The sequence below is a fragment of the Pelmatolapia mariae genome, linkage group LG3_W (genome assembly GCF_036321145.2).
Source record: "Pelmatolapia mariae isolate MD_Pm_ZW linkage group LG3_W, Pm_UMD_F_2, whole genome shotgun sequence".
Classification (NCBI taxonomy): Eukaryota; Metazoa; Chordata; class Actinopteri; order Cichliformes; family Cichlidae; genus Pelmatolapia; species Pelmatolapia mariae.
This window is the reverse complement of record NC_086229.1, coordinates 18,136,947-18,159,199: the sequence shown is the minus strand read 5'-3', so window position 1 is coordinate 18,159,199 and position 22,253 is coordinate 18,136,947.

Below are 22,253 nucleotides of genomic sequence, written 5' to 3'. Positions count from 1 at the left end.
ACCGATAAGCAGGTAACACGCCCACCTTGACAGCCCGCCAGTCTCCCAACACATTCCTTTCTCTACGTCTCAATAATTCTCCACTACACACCTCTTACTATCTCTCTCTCTATCTTTTTTTTTTTTTATATTACACCACAGAGTAATGCCCCCAATTATGCCCGTCTATCTCTATGTGGCTCCAAATTCCCTCTTTATTTAATTTCACACTCGTCAGGGGACAGGCACACAACAATTTCAACCACTGAAACGAGGAATTCAACCTTTTTATATTTCGCCTATGATAGAACTCAACCTTTGATGACAAAGCATTTTCTTGTTCTATTTCAGAATAATGTGAACCCATGATTACACGGCCGTTCCAGTGTTATTCTGTAGCTATGCGGGAGTCCTAAGTTCCCAAGTCGCCACCTCGGCACCCAGACGACACAGGACCGGCCTGTGCGTCCACAGACAGGGGGGTCGCCACACGATGAACAAAATTAATTTCCACAGGTACACTAGGCGTCAACCTTTGATCTTAAAGCATTTTCTTCGCACTAATGTCCTCCTAATCACACATCAACCGTCACTGTCACTGTGTTCATGCTTCACACACAGAAACACACACAGAAACCTCTGAGCTCACCTTTGAAATGCAAGCGCACCACAAGTCAGACTCTATTTCACCTCTATTTCATATGCTAAACGTTGGCCGCATCTTAGAAGTTTTCCCCGTTTCTTGCAACAGAAGCCAGTCATAGACAAAGTTAAATGTGGAAGGTAACGTGGGCTGCAACTAGACTCAACGTAGTATGTAATTAGTATCTTGCTAGAAACAGTTCATTTAACACACTGGAATTCAGCCTCAACTTATGTTGTTAGTATCTTGCGCCAAAAACCAGACACCGACAAATTTAATGTGAAAATATGTGTAACTCAGCGAACAGATTCATTTGGAAAGCCCAATATGCACATTTGGTATTTATAATACAACAGGCTGTGCTTACCTTTCTGTTTAGGCCGGCCCTATGTTCGCCTCGCTTCACGATCTCACCAAAGGCCAAATCTGCACCTCCTCAGCACACCAAAGATCCGGGTCACCGGGCACCAAGTTGTTAAAATCTCCCAATTCTTTTAATCTTTGGGCTGAAGGAAGGACAATACTCGGTGTATAAATGCTCAATCAACAATCATTTATTTTCATACAATTCAACACTTAAGAGCATAAGAACCATCATGATGGGGAGACCTGCCTGCAGAGGGTCACAGCAAGTCTCAAAATGGTGACGGGTTACTCAGCTTCTTATAGCCTCTAGTGGCCCCCACCTAGTCATAAAAGCCTAAACATTCACATTCTTTCTCTCTTACGGCGCCTAAGTTATGACCTCGGCTCCCTGTCTTTCTGCTCTCTGTAAAGGTGGGGGTATGAAATGTGGTCTGTCTCTCCTATCCTAGACACAAGGTCTCCTACACACAACATTCTCTTCATGATTCAGCAGTATGCAATGTCAAGAAAACATGTAACACATTCAACAGTGTCGAGTAGTACAGTTCAATCCAAAAGATCTAATGATTTTCACACTCTTTTAAGTCAGAAGTATAATGCAAACTAAAACTACATACTGATCACACACTTTATATTAAGGGGTATAATATGATCTACAGCAGTATCATAATTCAACTACTTTGATTACATATATAAGGTAACATATGATCACAGAATAATCTCACACCATCTTGGTTTTAATTTTGCACTCCAATATGAACACCCATCCCTCAACTCGAGGATCACCACAACATAACCTAATAAACCTACACCTTATTTCACAGATTCACTTTGTCTAAGGTTTATTTCTGGGATTTCACACAACACAGGATTCAAATCATGAATACATAATGGGCTTGGATTTATAACATTATGAATGAAATGTGCTCTATTTGGAAGCAGCAGGTCTCCCTCCCCTTTCAACGGGTTGTGTGTGAGACTTTAAATCATCAAATTAAAATATACATTTTAAATTGTTATTGATCCCTTTACCCGAGTCCTAAAGTGTATGCTTGTAGGCCTACCACAAACCGCAGCTCAGTTCACGTCCAAGCCATTTGCCTTTATCCTCAAAAACGCCATCAACCTCAAAGGAGGGCGTGGGCCCATCTAGTGAAATTACTTCTGCATGCTAACCTTCTTTGTATAGCTTCCTACTTTTTAAGTTGAGCCAGTAAATGTGAGCTCACTGTTCCCTTAAAGTTTGTTTTCCCTTATATGTCATACCCAGGGACCGCTCTGATCCCTCCTGTTGAAGCTCGACAGATTAAAGACACGTCTGCACCTGTGAGGTATCAGAGCTCTCACACTGGAGGAGGCACCTCAGAGACGAAGGAGGTGCAGGTGGAGTGCATCCTGCATTTTGGGAATTAAAGGAGAATCTGTGTCTTCTGGAGAATGATGTCATGTTATAAATGGACTGGTTCGTATATAGCTCCACACTGGTCTGGAATCTCCTCCCCCATGCCAGTGAGAGTGGATAATATGTCATCTGTGACTGGTCTCCTGTCTTTGTACTTGTTGTACAAGGTCTCTGTGTTAAATGCTTTTATGTGACTATTAAGGAACACCATCTCTGGGTTAGACAGAGTGTACACACTAACCACTTTAGAAAGATGGTCCGCGTATATGTTCTTACAATATTCCATAGAAGGCAACCTGTACTTGATCAGCGGCACTCTGCTGTATAGCTCCAACATGACACAATACCAGCTGAAGACATCACTGGCCATCGTCGCTTTAAAACAACACAAAACATCAGGAGCCATATGTACATGATTACCTCATTGTTGATCTGGTGTAGAATAGTTACAAGCCATCCCGAAATTGTTTATCTTGAATGCGAATGGCACCTGAGCTCTATCAGGATCGCGACACACTAGGATGTTTCTGTGAGGTCTCTGTTGGAAGAGATTTTTCTAAAAGTCATCAACTGACTCCAACTACCTAGATCTTATCTGTGTCCTATAAACTGAAATCAGCTAACATCAGCTTTCCTTGGAAGAACTGTGCAAAAGTCTTGTCACTCCTAAGATCCAGAGGCAAGTTATACATGTGTAAAGACACGGAAAAGATGCCAGGTCCCTCATGAGACAACATTAAAACAAGCACCATTTGTGAGAAATGCAAGAAGTACATCTGCAAAAAGCCCACTGTTACATTCTGTCCATCATGTGGACAAAACTGAAAATGCTGAACATTGGACATTCTTCTCAGTTTTTCAAAGTCAAAAGATCTGTGTTTGTAAAGAAGGAAAAACCATTCACTAAATTTTTTTTGAAATAGTTCTGGAAACAGTATTGTATGTCTGTTTTAAATGTGCATGTAATGGAAAATAATGTATCTATTGTTTTAGTGCTTTTTGAAAATTTTATTTTATTGACTATCCTGAGTGGATTTACACAGTATGGGTCAGTTCTGCCACTGTTGGGTGCAGTAGCTAGTGATGGGCAGATGAATACTATATCTATAGATAACACATCAATTAATACATGTATTGTTTAATTAATAAAACATCTGAAAGTGATAAAAACACATTAGAAATAGCAATAGCTTCATAACAGACCAATAAATCAAAACATTTTCATCAGCAGATGTTCAGTAAATATATTTCAACAACAATTTTTTGATTAAAATCATCAATGAACTTCAGCGTTATGTAATGCAAGTTTCATGTTGGACTCATTGTCCTTTGTTAGTCCCGTTTAGGATAATGTCTGCAGGGTGCCCTGGAAGAGCCGAGTTAATGTTCAACTCTTCCTTGTCAGGCTCTCCAGCTGGATGAGCCCAGGTCTCCCCTCTCGCCGCTGCCTCTGAACACAGAAACACAAATTGCATGTGAAGCAGGGGGTGCAGATGCTTTTTGCTATTCTTTTCTAAATCCAGGCTTGATCACTTGGAGGCTTTTTTTGGCCAGCGGACGACTGTTGTCTCGCAGAAAGTCAAATCAAATGTATGCGATACACAATCAATTCACAAGAACACATTAAAAAATTAAGTGCCTGATTTCAACTGAATTCTGCATCAAAACAGGGTAACAGAATTAAAACGAGTGTTTGCAGCAAATGTGAGCACAAAGCTTCACTTTGTACAAGCCTGCTATTAAAGTTCTCCTCTATGCAGACAACTTTCCTGTTTTCAAGTCACAAACTTGGATCTGCTGTACAAATCTTATGGATACACACTAAATGAAACAGTTGTGTGCACGACTCCAGATTCTGATCCCTCATCCTAATATGGTCCTAAAAGGCTCACAAAAACCAACATAGCAATAAAGCAAATGTTGAGGCTTCTAAATACAAAGTCCATAAACCAATGGCTGACATGGGTTTTATCATAAGGGTGATAAATATACATATGTATATATAAATATGTATATATATATATATATATATATTTATATATACATATGTATATAAATATATATATGTTTTTAAGACTAAAAGTATAATACAGATTTTAGTGTGAGAGATTTGATGTTCATTTACCTGCAGATGCCCTATACGTGCCTGCTCTGTGGTTTTCACAATGTTTTGCACATCACTATTTAATACAAGAAGTAGTTAGGTGAACTTAAACAAGTCATCTTGCTTTGTGAGAGGACAATATTAATGAAACAAACCTCAATGACATCATAGATCCCTAAAGATGCTCCTGCTGCTTCTCTACCTCCTCATCCTAAGCTTCCTTCTCCTTGTCCTCGACTTCCATCCGATTGTAATTTAATCTCATTTTCTTTCTCCCTCCTCTTCCTCATTTTGTTGGAGCTGTAAAAAGAATTAGTGTGAATCTGAATTAATTTGTGCAAACAAGAAAGCTTTTCGGTCAGAGGTGGTCTTGTGATTTAAGCCGAGTAGATTTATGTGTTGATGCTACCTGCTTCATCTCTGCGACTGGCTGCTGAGTGATATTTACACCCTGGCTTACAAACTTTAACCACGTGCTGAACTTTGTCCCAGCGTTGATACCTCTTGTTAGTATAATGATCTCTTCTTGGCTTAATGTATGATGATGGATAAATGAAATATACAAATAAAACTTAACTATATTACAAAAGGACATTATCTTGGTAACATCAAATGACCGGAGCATAACTTGTTAACTACTCTGAAAATAAGTTGTACAGGAACAGTCAATGACACACATTCTCATGTGTCACATTTCTATTCATTCAAAACACCTATGCATAACTGTATTTTATACAGCTCTTACAGAATGCAAAGTACAGGTTCATGTGAGTATTTAATGTACGGCTCAGATCTACTCAATTTCCTAGTTTCTAGATCAGACACAGAGGTCACATCAGAACAGGCTTCAGGCGCCATTTTAGAGACTTTAACAATATTATAAATTTTAATATCGGTCTAGCAGACATTAGGTTATGTACGCAACACGCAATAGAACCACATATTTTAGAAGCCAAAGGTTCAAAGTAGTTGGGAGCACCTTCACTTAATTATAACAGTGGTTTTGTTAGAAAACAGTTCTGTATACCGGATACTAAATTGCGTTACCGTCAACGGCTAACGTATCTAACATAGCTAACTGTTATTTTTAGCACAGCATTAACAGCAAGCTACAATGATGAGTAACAAAAACAAAACACATCTTCAATTGTGTCTGTTTGTGCGTCATGCAAATAAACCTTTGAAATGAATGAAATGACACTAACATTTCACTAGTGTTGTAACATCACATGTTGTTAGCGTAGTCTGCCTGTGTCTTTTCTCTGCGAACAATCATTTTAGAGTTGGTAGTTATATACAGTCTGTATAAGTGTGGTTAATCTAATAAACATTTGTAAGGAGATTTCAGTTACTGTGAATGTACAGCAGGTGATTAGTAATAAACAGTCAGACAATGACCCTGACAATCTCATTCAATCTTGCTGATTGAATGCACCTTCTGCGGAAAGTGGTACCACACACTGTGTGTGCACTTCCCCTGTGCAGAAGGCGACTACAAATGTTGTGGGTGCTAAATAAACAGAAAAAAATTGATCCCTGTTGTCTTTGCTTACTGATTGTTTTTAGTGTTGACAATCCACATTGTTGGGATTGCATCTTTCAACATGTTTGTGGGTAGATTTGGATGTACCAGGGGTAAGTGCAGTCACTCAGCCTCTACTCAATGTGTTCATAGCAGCAGGTGCAGATGTGTCACAAGTTAATCTAGTAGTAGGCTATGGTTCTTGGCCACAGGTGGCAGCAGTGGACTGACCTCCATTGGAGACTGCTCCAGCTGCTATGTGATAGTGGATCTGCTACAAATTGAAGATCATATGCAAGTTTTGGAAATTAACCCTTGTATTATGTTGAAAAACAAAAAAATGACATTGATTTTGTTGCAGGTCATTTTGACCCGTACTGTGTAAACCCGCTCACAATTATCAAGAAACTGCAATAAAACAATAGCAACTTTATTTCCCATTAGATAAACATGTTGAACACAGACATACAACAGTTAGACTTCCCATAACTATTTTAGGAACAATTTGGTAAAGGTTTTTCGTTCTTACAAACACATTTCTTTTGAACTTGCCCATCGTTCTCAGTTTTTCAATGTTCAACATTTTCAATTTTGTCCACATGATGGACAGAATGTAACTGTGAGCTTTCTGCAGATGTACTTCTTGCATTTCTAACAAAAAGTGCTTGTTTTAAAACAGGAATCTTCCTAACTTAGATTTAAAACAAAAGATTTCTACGTCTCCTCCAGTCTCACAAACAGATGACAAACCAATCGGCACACCAGAGTCACTGACTTTCTTAAATCCACTCACTCTCACTGGCTGTTTATTACTAATCACTGTGTAACTGCTGTACATTCACAGTAACTGCCATCACCTTACAAATGTTCATTAGATTAACCACACTTATACAGACTGTATATAACTACCAACTCTCCAGCCATGTTGATGGATTGCCTATATTGGCTGGAAATATTCATTTCCAGAGGAAAGACACAGACAGACTCTGCTTACAGGATGTGATGTGACAACACTAATGAACTATTGATGTGTCATATTTGTCCAAGGCGTATTTCATTGTTATGGAAAAAGAGAATATTAAAATCATGATGACCAATTGGAGTGGTGATTTCCATGACTTTGTGTATATAATTTGGAATTTTGTACAAATGTAGGCTAATAATAAATACATGATATCATGTCATTTTTTTCAGAGGTTTATTTGCATGACGCACAAACAGACACAATTGAAAGGTACACATGTATTGTGCATGAAACGAATTCAAACGTGCTGCAGATGTGTGTCACAAGTTGATCTGGCTGTAGGCTGTGACACTTGGCCAGAGGTGGCGCTGGTTGATTCGAGTCCATGTTGGTGCACACAAAGTAAACTGCACGCTTTAGTTGTGCAGCAAAAACGCTGAAACCGGAGAAATAAAATGTGCGACGGGGACGATAACGACGACAAGAGTCTCCCGATCGTTTACTCTTGCTGTCCTGTGAACAACACCGGCGTGGTGTTAATTGTTTGCTGTTTTCGCGATCGCGTCGCGCATGAGGATATCACCAGGTAAACTCACTGCATTTTTAAACATTTTGTTGTTCAGCGGCATCAAGACTGACGGAGTGTGTTTGAGATAACCTCACAAGTGTCACGGATGACATATTTGGCGTTTTTTTTTTTTTTTTTTTGCTGGTTTGTGGGTAGCAGCTCCTGAAACGCAAGACTGCCACACATCTGTTCGACCAACGGCAGTTGATCTAAACGCCAGTGGATCTGGAACACCAGAAACGTATGTTTGTACACGATGTACCAAACATAGAAGAAAAGTTGGAGTCTGACCAAACGGAAACAAGCATATAAACCGTTAGTTCCAGAGGTGGTTATACTGGAGCATGAGATATGCTTGTAAGTATGATTTTACTCCGAGTTCATGTTAAACAAGCGATGTGTAATGGTTCTGTGGACTCTCATATTTGAAATGGGCATGTAGTTGTGCTGGTGATGCTAATCATGTTAGGGTGTCAATAGGAAATTCCATTTTATGTTAGTATTAAACTAGCGGGAGTTGCGCTGGATTTTTTTGTCCTCTATTTCGACTGTGGTTTATTAACAGGTAATTAATAATGTCGATGTAGCTAACATCGGGCCATAGCTTCATGTCATCTACCCAGTCCGTGAGAAGTGACGGGTGAGGCGCTGCTACTGAACTGTCATCTCCGCTTTTTAAAACATATGTACTGTGTATCCACTTTCAACGTGTTGCCATTTACGCCAGCTAAAAGAAACTAGAGTGAAAGAAATCTTTATCAACAGTGAAGGTTTAACCCGCAACTGTCAACATCAGCGCAAGCGGAAAAAAAGTATTCTGCTATGAATCACAGGTAATGGCGTGAACTCAGAAATACTGTGGATAGGAAAGAAGCGTCGGATGAGAAGACTTATTAATTTGGCCTTCCTGTGTGTTATTTTGCGGTGTTTGGTGCAGTTTTCTTTTTTTGTGGGGTTGTATTTTTTTTCAAGAGGAGATGAATGTCTCTAAAATTTGATTTGTTCACATTTGCACATCTTAAATTTTAAGTAAAATGTGTGTTTATGCACTCTATGCATTTAAGGCAACCATGTCCTTTTGTAGTACTTTCTGTGGTGTGTTTTTCTGTTTTAACAACGGGGGTACAAATGACATTTAAGTCAACCTAGAATTATTATTATTATTATTATTATTATTTGTTATTATTATTCTTACATGGTCTTACTAAGGTGATGCAAAGTGAAACATGCATTCTTGTTTTGTAATGTGCTAGAAAAGCTTTCAAATGGACCTTGAAAGTGCTTAAAGTGCTTGAATTTGACGCTGAAAAAGGTGTATGAACCCTGTTTCATAGTTTCTTTGTATAGCTTCCTACTTTTTAAGTTGAGCTAGCAAATGTGAGCTCACTGTTCCCTTAAAGTTTGTTTTCCCTTATATGTCATACCCAGGGACCTCTCTGATCCCTCCTGTTGAAGCTCGACAGATTAAAAACACGTCTGCACCTGTGAGGTATCAGAGCTATCACACTGGAGGAGGCGCCTCAGAGACGAAGGAGGTGCAGGTATAGTGCATTTTGGGAATTAAAGGAGAATCTTTCCTGTGTCTTCTGGAGAATGATGTCATGTTATAAATGGACTAGTTCTTACATAGCTCCTTTCTACCCTACTCCAGCACTCAGAGCACTTTATACACCTTGTGTGCGTTTATACTGTTTTATATCAAATATTCACACTCAGGCGAACAGCTCAGGGGTCAGGATTTCACTCCTTCTAAAGTGTACTTTCCATACAGAAAAGCTTCCTGGTGCAAAACACTGTCTTTCTTTAATATTTCATTCAGTTATCATAAGCAAGAATGCTTGTTTTTATCTACTATAGATGCTATTAATATAATTATTATTATTGTATTGGTAGTAGAAGTATTTCTATAAACCTTTTGTCGTAAACAGTGTTAAATGTTTTCTTGGTGTCTGTCAGACACACATCTGTCTGAAGATATATTTAAGCATACCACTAGAGGGAGCCAACGCTGCACAAATGATACACAGAGACACAGATAAGCTTTCTGCAATGTGTGAAAATGAACTAGTTTGCATGGATGTCCTGCTCACCAGAAACGGAAGCTGGAGAACCGCAAAGTTGCTATCCCGCCCAACTGCAAACACATACTGAACAGCTACTCTATGTACACATAAGCGTCATAAATACGACACTGATACCTTGCATGTACAGCATACACAAGCTATGCAAGCTTAAGAAAGCTAAAAGAAGGTGCTTTCTTCATAGCAGTCAAGCATGTGGCCACTGTACAAGCAGGGATCTTTTCTTATTTAGTACTCGTAATTACACAAACAGAAAAAAACTACTTGTCTTTTGCTATATTGTAGCAGTGTGTACTGAGACTGTCACCTGGCTTGCTGCCCTGCACACTCTCTTTTTCTTTTTGTGTGATTGTTTCATAAAAGTATGAATATGTATTTATAAGTTATACTTGTGTTTGAATCCTGCAGCATATCAAACATTTGATATCCATGTGTGACAACTGCAAGCGTCCAGAGTCAGGACAGACTGAGGAACCCACTGCTGCAGATCATCTGTGCCCATCGGAAGAAATTATCAGTTGGTCGGGAGAAATTGTCTGCTGCTTGGGAGAAATTGTCAGACGGTCGGAATACAATTGGTATATGATCTGCTCGATGAAAAGTAGTTAGCTTAAGACATTACGTTCTTGGTCGGGACATAAGCCCATAGTCGATACTTTGGTTGTAAATATACCTCTCTCCACTTGCCTATCTAGCAGTTCACACGAAGCCTTGGTGAAATGTACCAAACCTGTCTACAGCATCAAAGTTTATCATGGAGAACATGACATTCGTCGTGACAGAAAAGCCTCCCTGGTATTGGAATACACAAAATGACAGCCAATCATTCACATGCGACGACACCACCGGTCTATTTGACCAGGTAGCACGTAGTATGAGTGTGAAGTCATCTATGTTGTCCGGGAAGGGGATGGTTCAACAGCTTCAACAGAAGACAACTCAGAAACTTATCAGGGACATGGTCATTGACGAAATCGGCAGTTTCAAACAAAACACTTCCAGGGCACTGTTACGTGCGCTAATGGACATCGTAGACATTGAAGCCAATGAATTGGAATGCATGTCCACCGACGATAGGGCCGGTATGAAGCAACTGTTGCTGTCTTTGACCAACTACACTCTATTCTACATACCTAGTAATGAGCTAAAGGCAACTGCAGACAACAAGAAAATCATCCCCGTTGTCACTCTGTGGTCACAAAAAAATGCGGCACTAGAACTACACTTATGCGACAGACCCAGATCCATGTTGGGTACATACACGGTGAAACTGATGTGCAAAACCTCCTCTTATTTCATGCAGCAAGTGCTGGTTGTGCCAGGTGTGAAAAGCCTAGGGTTGTTAAAGGATATAACCGGTAACAAGTACCATTTCTGGGACATGTCACTAGAAGTCCCCTCTCATCCAGATGCTCTTACCCCAGCCTTCAAGCACATTCAGGTAGCCCAACTGCTTCGCGTAGATGATAAAGAAAAGTCTAATTGCGACGAACCCAATACATCCAATACAGCTTCTTACATGGAACCCATCCAGCCCATGTGCTGTGTGCTTGACAGAGAATCTGTTAGGCTGCAGAACGTAAAAGTTCAGGGTAGTGTCGACTGTTTCGATGACACCGAGGTAGCCTGTGATTTGTCAAACTTCACATGTGACTCAGGTGTAATGAAAACGGTGTACTTCAGACGAACGGGGAAGGTCCTAGAAAGAAAGCAAGGTAACGTGGTAGCCGTAGTGTCACTAAAAGACTGTCAAATTGAGAAACGGACGTTGTATATCTCTACCACTGCACGCTTTTGCAGAGCCTTGAAATCCTCCTTCTTGAAAGGCAGCGGAGAGCTTTTAAGGTGTTGTCAGACAACCTTAATTGAGCTTACGCAAAGGGAGACTTTCTTGAGTGGACCTGAGTTACATCCAGAAATAATCCGCCCTACGCTTACTGCGTTCATGACACGCATACTGTCACGGCGAGTGGGAAGAGCCGTGTGAAAAAAGGAAAAAGAGGATCCAAGCGCAGGCAGTCGTGAAGGTGTGAAGGTGATTTATTGATACAAAAATATAGAGAGGCAAACGACAAAACGGAGAACTAAACTATACTGGGACAACTAAACCACAGAGCATGAACAAGAACACGAACCTGAACATAAAGCATGAAGCAAGGTGGACGACGGTACAGGATGGTGACAGCAGGGAGAACACACGAGTAGGACATGGAGGATACACAGACGGACCAGCAACAACAATGACTAAAGACGTGACTTAAATACACACAGAGAAACACAAGGAGATTACACACAGGTGGTGGACACAGCTGGGAGTCATTAACAAGACGAGACAGAGGTAAAACTGAACACACTCACATGAGACGCAGACCTTCACAATAAAACAGGAAACAAGAACACTACACAAAGACGCAGACTCGACACTGAGAGACAGACAGAAAATGACACCTAAACCCACACATCAGAACACAAATCCTAATCACCAATAAACAGACACATGAAACTAGTGATCATCACCACCACCACAATAATCAGCACAACAAGATAAGAAAACAATCCATTACTCAAAAATAAACCAAAACATAATAAACTCAAAATACTGGGTCCAACGGACCCAGAACCGTGACAGTACCCCCCCTCTAAGGGCTGGCTCCCGACAGCCACAAACAAAAAAAACAGAACGAAACATGAGCGCCAAACCAGGGCGGGCGGAGGGGGTCCAGGAAGGAGGGACAGAAACCAAACAAAAAACAAGGAGCACAAGAATCCAAACCGTCCAAACAACACAGGAAAACACAACAAAAACAAAAAACCAAACAAGAGCTCAACAAGAGTCCACAAACAGTTCAGGGGGTCGACCCGGAGGTCGGCCATACAGGAGCCAAAACAGGTCAGGGGGCCGGCCATGCACACGGCAACGGGCAAACAGTTCTGGTGGCCGACTGTGCACACAGCAACGGCGGCGACGGGCAAACAGGTCTGGTGGCCGACCGTGAACACGGCAACGGCGGCGACGGGTAAACAGGTCTGGGGGCCGACCACGTGGAAGGCAGTGGCGGCCACTGAGCAGATCTGGAGGTCGGCCGCGATGCCAGCGGCGGCGACGAACCCTGTCCGGAGGTCGTCCTCGACGGCCATGATGCAACCTTAGAAGCCTGGAAAGCGGCCGGCAGAGGCGAGGCGGAACAGGACGAGCTGGGCCAGCCGTTGACGAAGACACAGAGGCCGAGGCTGGGCCAGGCGTTGACGAAGACACAGAGGCCGAGGCTGGGCCAGGCGTTGACGAAGACACAGAGGCCGAGGCTGGGCCAGGCGTTGACGAAGACACAGAGGCCGAGGCTGGGCCAGGCGTTGACGAAGACACAGAGGCCGAGGCTGGGCCAGGCGTTGACGAAGACACAGAGGCCGAGGCTGGGCCAGGCGCTGACGAAGACACAGAGGCCGAGGCGGGACCAGGCGTTGACGAAGACACAGAGGCCGAGGCTGGGCCAGGCGTTGACGAAGACACAGAGGCCGAGGCGGGACCAGGCGTTGACGAAGACACAGAGGCCGAGGCGGGACCAGGCGTTGACGAAGACACAGAGGCCGAGGCGGGACCAGGCGTGGACGAGTCCGACGAGGCGGGACCAGGAGAAGGCGGAGCAGCGGAACCTGACGGCAGCGGGACGGCTGCGGAACCTGACGGCAGCGGGACGGCTGCGGAACCTGACGGCAGCGGGACGGCTGCGGAACCTGACGGCAGCGGGACGGCTGCGGAACCTGACGGCAGCGGGACGGCTGCGGAACCTGACGGGACGGCTGCGGAACCTGACGGCAGCGGGACGGCTGCGGAACCTGACGGCAGCGGGACGGCTGCAGGCGTGGATGAAGCGGCGGCTGCAGGCGTGGATGAAGCGGCGGCTGCAGGCGTGGATGAAGCGGCGGCTGCAGGCGTGGATGAAGCGGCGGCTGCAGGCGTGGATGAAGCGGCGGCTGGCTGGACGGGCTCCTCGGGCCCTCCAGCAGACGAGGCCGGAAACTGGCTAGGTTCTCCTGAACCTCCAGCTGACGTGACTTGAGGCCGGACGGGCGACTCGGACCCTCCAGCAGACGTGACTTGAAGCCGGACGGGCGACTCGGACCCTCCAGCAGACGTGACTTGAAGCCGGACGGGCGACTCGGACCCTCCAGCAGACGTGACTTGGAGCTGGCTGGGTTCTCCCGAACCCCCAGCAGACGACACTTGAAGCTGGCTGGGTTCTCCCGAACCCCCAGCAGACGACACTTGAAGCTGGCTGGGCTCCTCCGAACCCCCAGCTAACGTGGCTTGAGACTGGACGGGCTCCTCAGGCCCTCCAGTGGAAACAGACACCGAGGCAGCAGGTACGCAGACCTCTGCCGGCGTGGACACTGGCTGGAACTGAGCAGCACAGTGGCTAGACTCAGGCAGCAACAGTGGGATGCAGTCCTCAGAGGGCTGAAAGTGTTCCCCAATACACTCAGCAGAGGACGGAGGCGGACGGGTGAACTCACTTGAGCTCTCAGGGGGTGCTGAGAGCCGAGACTGCTCTGGTGAGGTCCCCGGTGAAACTGCTGGCGCTGGCGTCTTGACCTCTAGGGGTCCAGAGTCAGCTGGTGAGTGACACCCAGCCTCTGGGGAGGCCCTAGAGGGAGTAACTGTCTCTGAGGTAGCCAGCTTAAGAGAACCAGCAGATGTCGTGGTGAAGTGTGTTCCCTGCTTAGAATGAGACGGTGAGGATGGTGACTGAATGAACGGGTGGGTAGGCTGCTGAACTGAGGGCAGCGTGGCTGCTGACTGAACTGAGGGCAGCGTGGCTGCTGACTGAACTGAGGGCAGCGTGGCTGCTGACTGAACTGAGGGCAGCGTGGCTGCTGACTGAACTGAGGGCAGCGTGGCTGCTGACTGAACTGATAACTGAATGGCAGACCCAACATTAAACGGTGGTAAAAGTGTGGATGAGAAAGCATGATCAGGAAGAACTGCTTCGGTGAAGTTTACAACTTCCCCTGAATGAACTGATGGAGACGAAAAAACTTCCCTGACACTTAAGTTCCCTATGTTCATGGTGCTAGATTCAGGTACTCCAGGCTTGGACACAACAGCATGAACACAGTCATTAACACAAAATGTAGGCTCAGAAAAGGCAGTCTTTGGGGCAGTGGCCATGGGTGAGACGGAAAAATCATTGTTATCTTCAAACGACACACAAAAAATAGCTCCAGAAAACACAGTCACGGAGTCTGATGCAGCAAAAAAAGTGTCCCTTTCACTCACCACAGCCGGCTGCTCTGACATTCTGAATTCCGGCTGTGGGGTGCCGCGCCGACGGCGTGAACGTCGCTTCCTCCGTGGAGGCGGCTCCGACGGGCCGGGTAACTCCTCATCCGGCGGTACGGACGGCACGTCCTCCGTTGAAGCGAGCGGGCGAGCAAAGACGGCGGGGGGGTGAAGGTGTAGCTCGTGGAGAATAAAGTTTTGTACGAGCGGGTGCAATGAGTTCAATAACCAGGGGTAACTGGAAATAAGGTGTTGTAGGTCCGCTTCCACAGTGTAAAGAGAGGCTTCTCCCTCATGCTCCAACAACTGGTAAGTTAATTTAGAAGCTGAGTTGATAACGGCCTCCTGAAGCTCCCTGGGTGGGGTGACTGCCGCTGGATCCATATCTGGCTGGTCCGTACTGTCACGGCGAGTGGGAAGAGCCGTGTGAAAAAAGGAAAAAGAGGATCCAAGCGCAGGCAGTCGTGAAGGTGTGAAGGTGATTTATTGATACAAAAATATAGAGAGGCAAACGACAAAACGGAGAACTAAACTATACTGGGACAACTAAACCACAGAGCATGAACAAGAACACGAACCTGAACATAAAGCATGAAGCAAGGTGGACGACGGTACAGGATGGTGACAGCAGGGAGAACACACGAGTAGGACATGGAGGATACACAGACGGACCAGCAACAACAATGACTAAAGACGTGACTTAAATACACACAGAGAAACACAAGGAGATTACACACAGGTGGTGGACACAGCTGGGAGTCATTAACAAGACGAGACAGAGGTAAAACTGAACACACTCACATGAGACGCAGACCTTCACAATAAAACAGGAAACAAGAACACTACACAAAGACGCAGACTCGACACTGAGAGACAGACAGAAAATGACACCTAAACCCACACATCAGAACACAAATCCTAATCACCAATAAACAGACACATGAAACTAGTGATCATCACCACCACCACAATAATCAGCACAACAAGATAAGAAAACAATCCATTACTCAAAAATAAACCAAAACATAATAAACTCAAAATACTGGGTCCAACGGACCCAGAACCGTGACACATACGTCCTGCCACCAACAATTGGTGTAACTACACCCCTGCACATGTAGCCTGCTCATTGGAAAATCCCATAATGTGTGAAATAGTGGATCTAGGTATCAAGCTAATGTGCGACAGGATACCAAATGCGTTCGCCGTTGCGGAACTGTTACTTTGTCCTATGAATAAAGTGAACCAATACATGCTGGCTCACCAACGTTACACTACCGACAGAACATTCTATCTTCAGGTTCACAAAAATAACATCAGTTCATTAGAGAACCAGATGAAGAGCGACATGGAGTCCTTAGTTGTTTCCGTGGACAAGCACATAGAACTGAGATGCAGAGACAAAGCATACAAGCGGAACTCTGAAGCAATGATCATGAATCTGAGGGACTTGTTCAAGGCTCATTCTGCCTACGATAACATAAATGTCATCTTCAAACAATGGCAACAACTGATCAAACAAGAGGCTCAAGGTGTGAAAGAAGCAGACAAGTTTCTATCTAAAGAGCACAGTAACACAAAAGTGCTTTTCCATAACCTCTACGTCTACCAAAACAAAATAGGTAAGCTCAAGACGAAAATAAAAGCTTGCGAAGAGAAGAAAGGTGAAGACGAGAATTATCGACCATCTGATACGTCAGCCCCATCCTCACCTAGATCAGATAAAGCCTCCGGATCCAAGTCTGCAACACCAAGATCTTCACCTGAAACCACTCTCACCTGGGGCGCTTCGTTGATTGCACCAGACAACCCACCTTTGGTCGACTGGATAAGAAACATCGGTACCCTATTGATGAGCACAGCTTGGTTGTACGCCAATAACATAAGGAGAGAGGCTGTGTGTAACTTACTTGGTCTGGAAAACACTTTGCTGCACAAAAAAAACACTGATGTCCTCAACCAATGGGTTGCCAAAAACCCTACCTTGGTGGAGCAGCTAAAGCATCTAGGTCTACAAGATAAATTAAGCCTGGCATTAATCAACCATTTGAAGGATATATCTATGGAAAACTGGATACGTAAAATCGAATGTTCTTTCAGATGCAAACCAGCAAACATGTCTGCTAAGCTCGTAACCAGGGAGGCTCAAACAAATTATAAGAGTGAGCTTGACAAATTCACAAAGAAGTCAGTTGAAACGTCTTGCTTCCTTGTGTCTAGGGACTTGTTTTCTCAGGTAGAGCACCCTGACTCGAACACCGTGGAAGACTCTGAGGAAGCCTGTGATGAAGACCAGGGTGAGAATCTGATAGAAGCTATTGATGATGATGACAATGAAAGGTTAGGCAAATACGATGATGAGAATGAAGAAAGCTTAATCAAATGCGATCTACATGACGACATCAGTTACGATAGGAGTTACGAAGATTACAAGATGATATCCAGACTCGAGCATGAACTCGAAAAATTGTCATGGACACAACAGAAAAAACCTGTGTTGTCCTCTGACTCCGACAAAGAAGTTCCTCTTGCTAGAAACACAAAAAGACGCCAATGCGTTATGTCTAACAAGGAGGAGGAGGAGTATGAAGGGAAGGCATTCGTTGTTAAAGTGTCAGCGAGGTTGACTAAAAAGAATCATTCAGAGCGCAGCCACTTGCTTGATAGGAAAACCAGCAAAAAGAAACCAGGTGAAACTGACACTAAGTCATCTCTGACCTCAAACCCTCCACCGCTTACTTCATACCATGACAGTGATGTAAAGGAAGACAACAACTTGAGAAAGGGCCAGGGACTCTATTCCATGAAATGGATTCCATTTCATCAAAGAAAAGTGGCAAGGGAAGCTTTTCTAAAAAAACGCAAGACTTCTATTCATCACCGAGTAGCACAACCTGCAAAGTCGCCTTCTTATGATTCTGACCCAGGTTCCAATTTAATGAAGACGAGCATTGTGACATTTAGCGGTAACAGACGAAGTGAATCTCCTAAGACGCAATGTAAAAGACAGAGACTAAGTGAGGATGTTTCTACAGTCATCTCACCTCAACCAGGCTGCAGCTACGACGCTGAAATGAAATTTACCAACACTCCCCGGCATGTGACTCTGGACATGGGGTATCTGGCTTGTGTTGACTCTGACACAGACCCCGACACAGACTCGTGAGTGTTGCGATGTTACCATGTGAGTTAGTCCATCCATTATATCAGCTGTGTCTAGGAAATGAAAAACATGTCACAGTCCGCAGAGCATGTCATGATAAAATATTTAGTTTCTTGTAAGAGGTATCGATGTTAGTCAAATATCTGAACCTTGTTCGAATAGAGTATCTGCCACAATACATTTGGATTATGGGGAACCCGAATCCCAAGCGTCTACACTTATATACTTTGAGTATATAATACAATTATCAAATACCTTAACAAGTACATTGTAAAATATATGAAATGTTAAAATATAAAATATGTTGTTTCAACATAAAAATATGATGTTAAAGGGCTGCCTTAAAATTTTAAGTTAATTCAAAAAATCGAGTTTGTTCTTGTAACACAACCAAATATATTGATGAAAAATCACATTGCCTAAACTTTTGTCTTAGTTTAGTTGACTGAGGTTTGTTATTCAGTTCAAATACTTTTTTTTTTCATTTTTACTTGGAAAACTATTTCAGCTAAATTAAAATAATCTATTGTATAAACTCTTGTCTTAAGTTAGTTGACTTAGGTTTTTTAGTCAATTCAAATGCTTTTGTAGTTGTCTTAACTTAGGAATCTATTTTAGCTTAATTAACATAATCTGTTTCGTTAATTAAGGTTTGTTTATTACCTGAGCTCCTTAAGGTCCCTGTGTGAACTTGTAAATCAGTTTCATTTTAACTATAAAGGTTGACTGACCTCATGTAATTTTTTTTTGTGCATTAAACATCTTAAGTTGTTCTTTGCATAATCCATTTCAGCAAAAATACCTTTTAGGTTTATCTAAGATTGCACATTTAAATGTCTGCATTCATTTAAATTTTGCTAAAATGCATTCAGATTACGGGGAACCGAATCCAAGCATGTACACTTCAGACAGACGATAATCCGATTATCAGATACCTTGACATGTAATGAACTTGTATGTCATAATAACATTTGCTGTTGTTTTTGTAATGTGTGCAGCTATGCGATGAAGATAGATAATAAAACAAGAAAAAAACACCTGGTTTGTTTCATTGATATCATTTATTCACATACAATATCCAACAGGTGGTTACACTACACTCATATTGTTCATAGCATACATTGTTTATTCACAAGTAGGTAGTAGTCTTTTCTTTCTATACATCAGCATGTACAACACACTGCGTGAGCCGTCTGATGCGTAACAGGAGGTACCTGTCCTGTTGTCTATTGAATTGGGTTCGATAGAACAGCGTGCTACATGCCTTGTTGGTATATTATCAACGATGAACATCTCCTTAACCAAGGCCATGTAGTGACCTGAATAAGGGGAACCTATGTGTGTAATCATAGCCTGTATTTACTTGGCTCTGGATTATCACACATCCTGGTACAATTCAGTTCTTCTGGAAAATTGATCATGTTTTGTTAGTTCCTATTATGATATCACCATCCTCATCTGTGTGTTTGGACCCTAGACATGTTAATGCAGATCACATTATGTAACCTTCAGATAGTTGTGGTCACAATCAGTTCTGTTTTCCTTTGACAGGATTCACAACGGTACTCCGATGCTGTACATGATTCAAAGTGTTCAGGTGATTCAAGTTGGGCTTGCCGGCCCTTGACTCAGACCAGTTCAGTATATCAGCTAAATACTCTTAAAAGTAAAGTGCACGTGTTACAAGCACATGAGAATATGAAGAAAGTCGGCTTTCCCTGGAAGAACTGCGCAAAGGTCTTGTCACTCCTAAGATCCAGAGGCAAGTCACACAGGTGTAAAGAAACTGAAAAGATGCCAGGTCTGTCCCTCATGAAACAACATTAAAACAAGCACTATTTGTGAGAAGTACATCTGCAGAAAGCATACAGTTACATTCTGTCCATCACGTGGACAAAATTGAAAGTACTGAACATTGAAAAACAGAGAAAAACATGCAAGGTCAAAAGACGTGTTTGTAAAGAAGGAAAAACGTTCACTACATCGTTCTTAAAAATGGATCTGTAAATTCAAACTGTATAGTACTGCTCCAAGTCCAAATCCCTAGTACCATCTGCAGACCTCTGCTTTGCTTTTAAGTCTTAGTCCAACAAAAGAAAGATCCACAACGTAATTTTTCAGTGGTGCGACTAAAAAAAAAAATTTGGTCGCACCAGTGCAACCAACTGTTCGGGTAACAAAAAAAATAAAAAATCTCTGCAACTCTCCGTGTGGTCAACAACAACACACATTATACATTATACCCCTATTGTGGACTAAACCAATCAGAGATAGTCAGGGGCGGGACCTCTCTGATTGGCCGTGGTCCAGTGGAAAGTGCAGGTAGAAGAGGGAGGTGAGTAGCTTGATTAAAGCGATATCAATTCATTAACGGATTCCACACAAAGACATAAACACAGAGCGGACCCGACGCATCACAATCAGCTTTGTCTTTCTCGGCTTTCTCACCCGACGGACACGCTGTTGGAGCTCAGCGATTCTGATGCGTCGGGTACGCTCTGTGTTTACATTTTTTTTGTGCTGATTCTGAGCTGCAGGTTTTGTCTCTCTCCAACCAAAATTTGCAGAGCCAGCAGCAAAAGAAGCAGCAAAATACGCTTCACATTTGATCAATGTCGTCATGAATTCCCTCTGAATTTTTGCGGTTTTGCTTCCACCACGATAAAAATTACACTTCATACATAGCTCTCTGTGTGTACTTCTAAAACAGTTTCCCGTCTCAAATCTGTTTTCTGCATTATTCATTCGCTTATTACCCACCAGTCTACCGTTGTTTACGGCGCTGTGTTTTTCTTTTTTTACTTAAATGACCTCTAATTTCTGCTGTTCAATACTGAAGAAATTTAAACTTCTTAAAATTATGCAAAATTGCAGAATATTGCAGAATTTTTTTAAGGTCATCTGCTATAAAAAGCCAGACCAGAAAAATCTCCTTCATGTTTTTCTGTGTTTTATTCTCAGTTACTTTCACACAAAGGCATCTGCTGTGATGTTCACAATTCTGATGAAGTCTCACATGTATCAGTACTGATAAATGATCAGAATGAGGCTAAGTTGAATCGAATCAGGACTTTGAGAACCGGAATCGAATGGATTATAGAAATCAGTGATGATACCCAGCCCTAGTGAGCAGCCTAGGCCCGATAGAAATGGATGTAGCTGTCGGTAATAAGAAAAGATGAAAAGAACTATTGATAACTTTTTTTGTTAAGTTAAGGCCTGATCTGTCTGAAATTCATAGCCAGTGCTCTGACACGGTGCCATCAATCTTTGAACGCTGAAAAAGCAGCAGTGTATCCAGAAAACATATTATATGCTGCAATAAATACACTGCCCAAGTGTCCCCTCTCCCCACTGCCTTTCAGCAGCAGACAGCAGCAAACAGGTTGTCAGAGCAGCCGAGATGATGATTAAGTTTAACATTTTCTACAATATTGACAAAGCACTTTAAGCACAAGTTTGTTAGTTAATAATTTAGAAATGAATATTGTCTGTATGGACTTCCCCACCAAAGAAGGTGCACATGTAAAACTGCAGTGATAAGCGATGTGGTTGAAAAATTTGAGTGCGCCTAACTTTTGTGCCGGTACGCCTAAATTTCTAAAGTTAGGCGTACCGGTGCACCCATGTCAAAAAGTTAGTCTAGAGCCCTGACAAAGTCCTACCAAATATAGAAGAAAGGCTAATGGAGTCTGACCACGGATACCAGCACATAAATCATTAGTTCCAAAGGTGGTTATACTGGAGCATGAGAAATATATGTTTGTAAGTATGATTATTGTCCGAGTTCATGTTATAAAGCGATGTGTAAGGGTTCTGTGGACTCGCATATTTGAAGTCTGCATGTAGTTGTCCTGGTGATGCTAATCATGTTAGCGAATCAATGGGAAATTCAATTATATGTTAGCATTAAGCTAGCGGGAGTTACTCTATATGTTTTGTCATTTATTTCTCTCGGTTATACCAGCTGTAACTTTAGTTACTAGGGTTTCAGTCTGTACCTTATATTATGAGAAATATGTTCCAAATGTATGTTTTAATTTGCTTTTGGTACCCTGTCTTCCTCTATTATTTCATTCATGTATCATTAGCAAAAATGCTTGTTCTTAACTACTATAGATGCTATTAATATAATAATAATAATTATATTATTTTATTGTTAGTAGTAGTTTTTCTGTAAAAC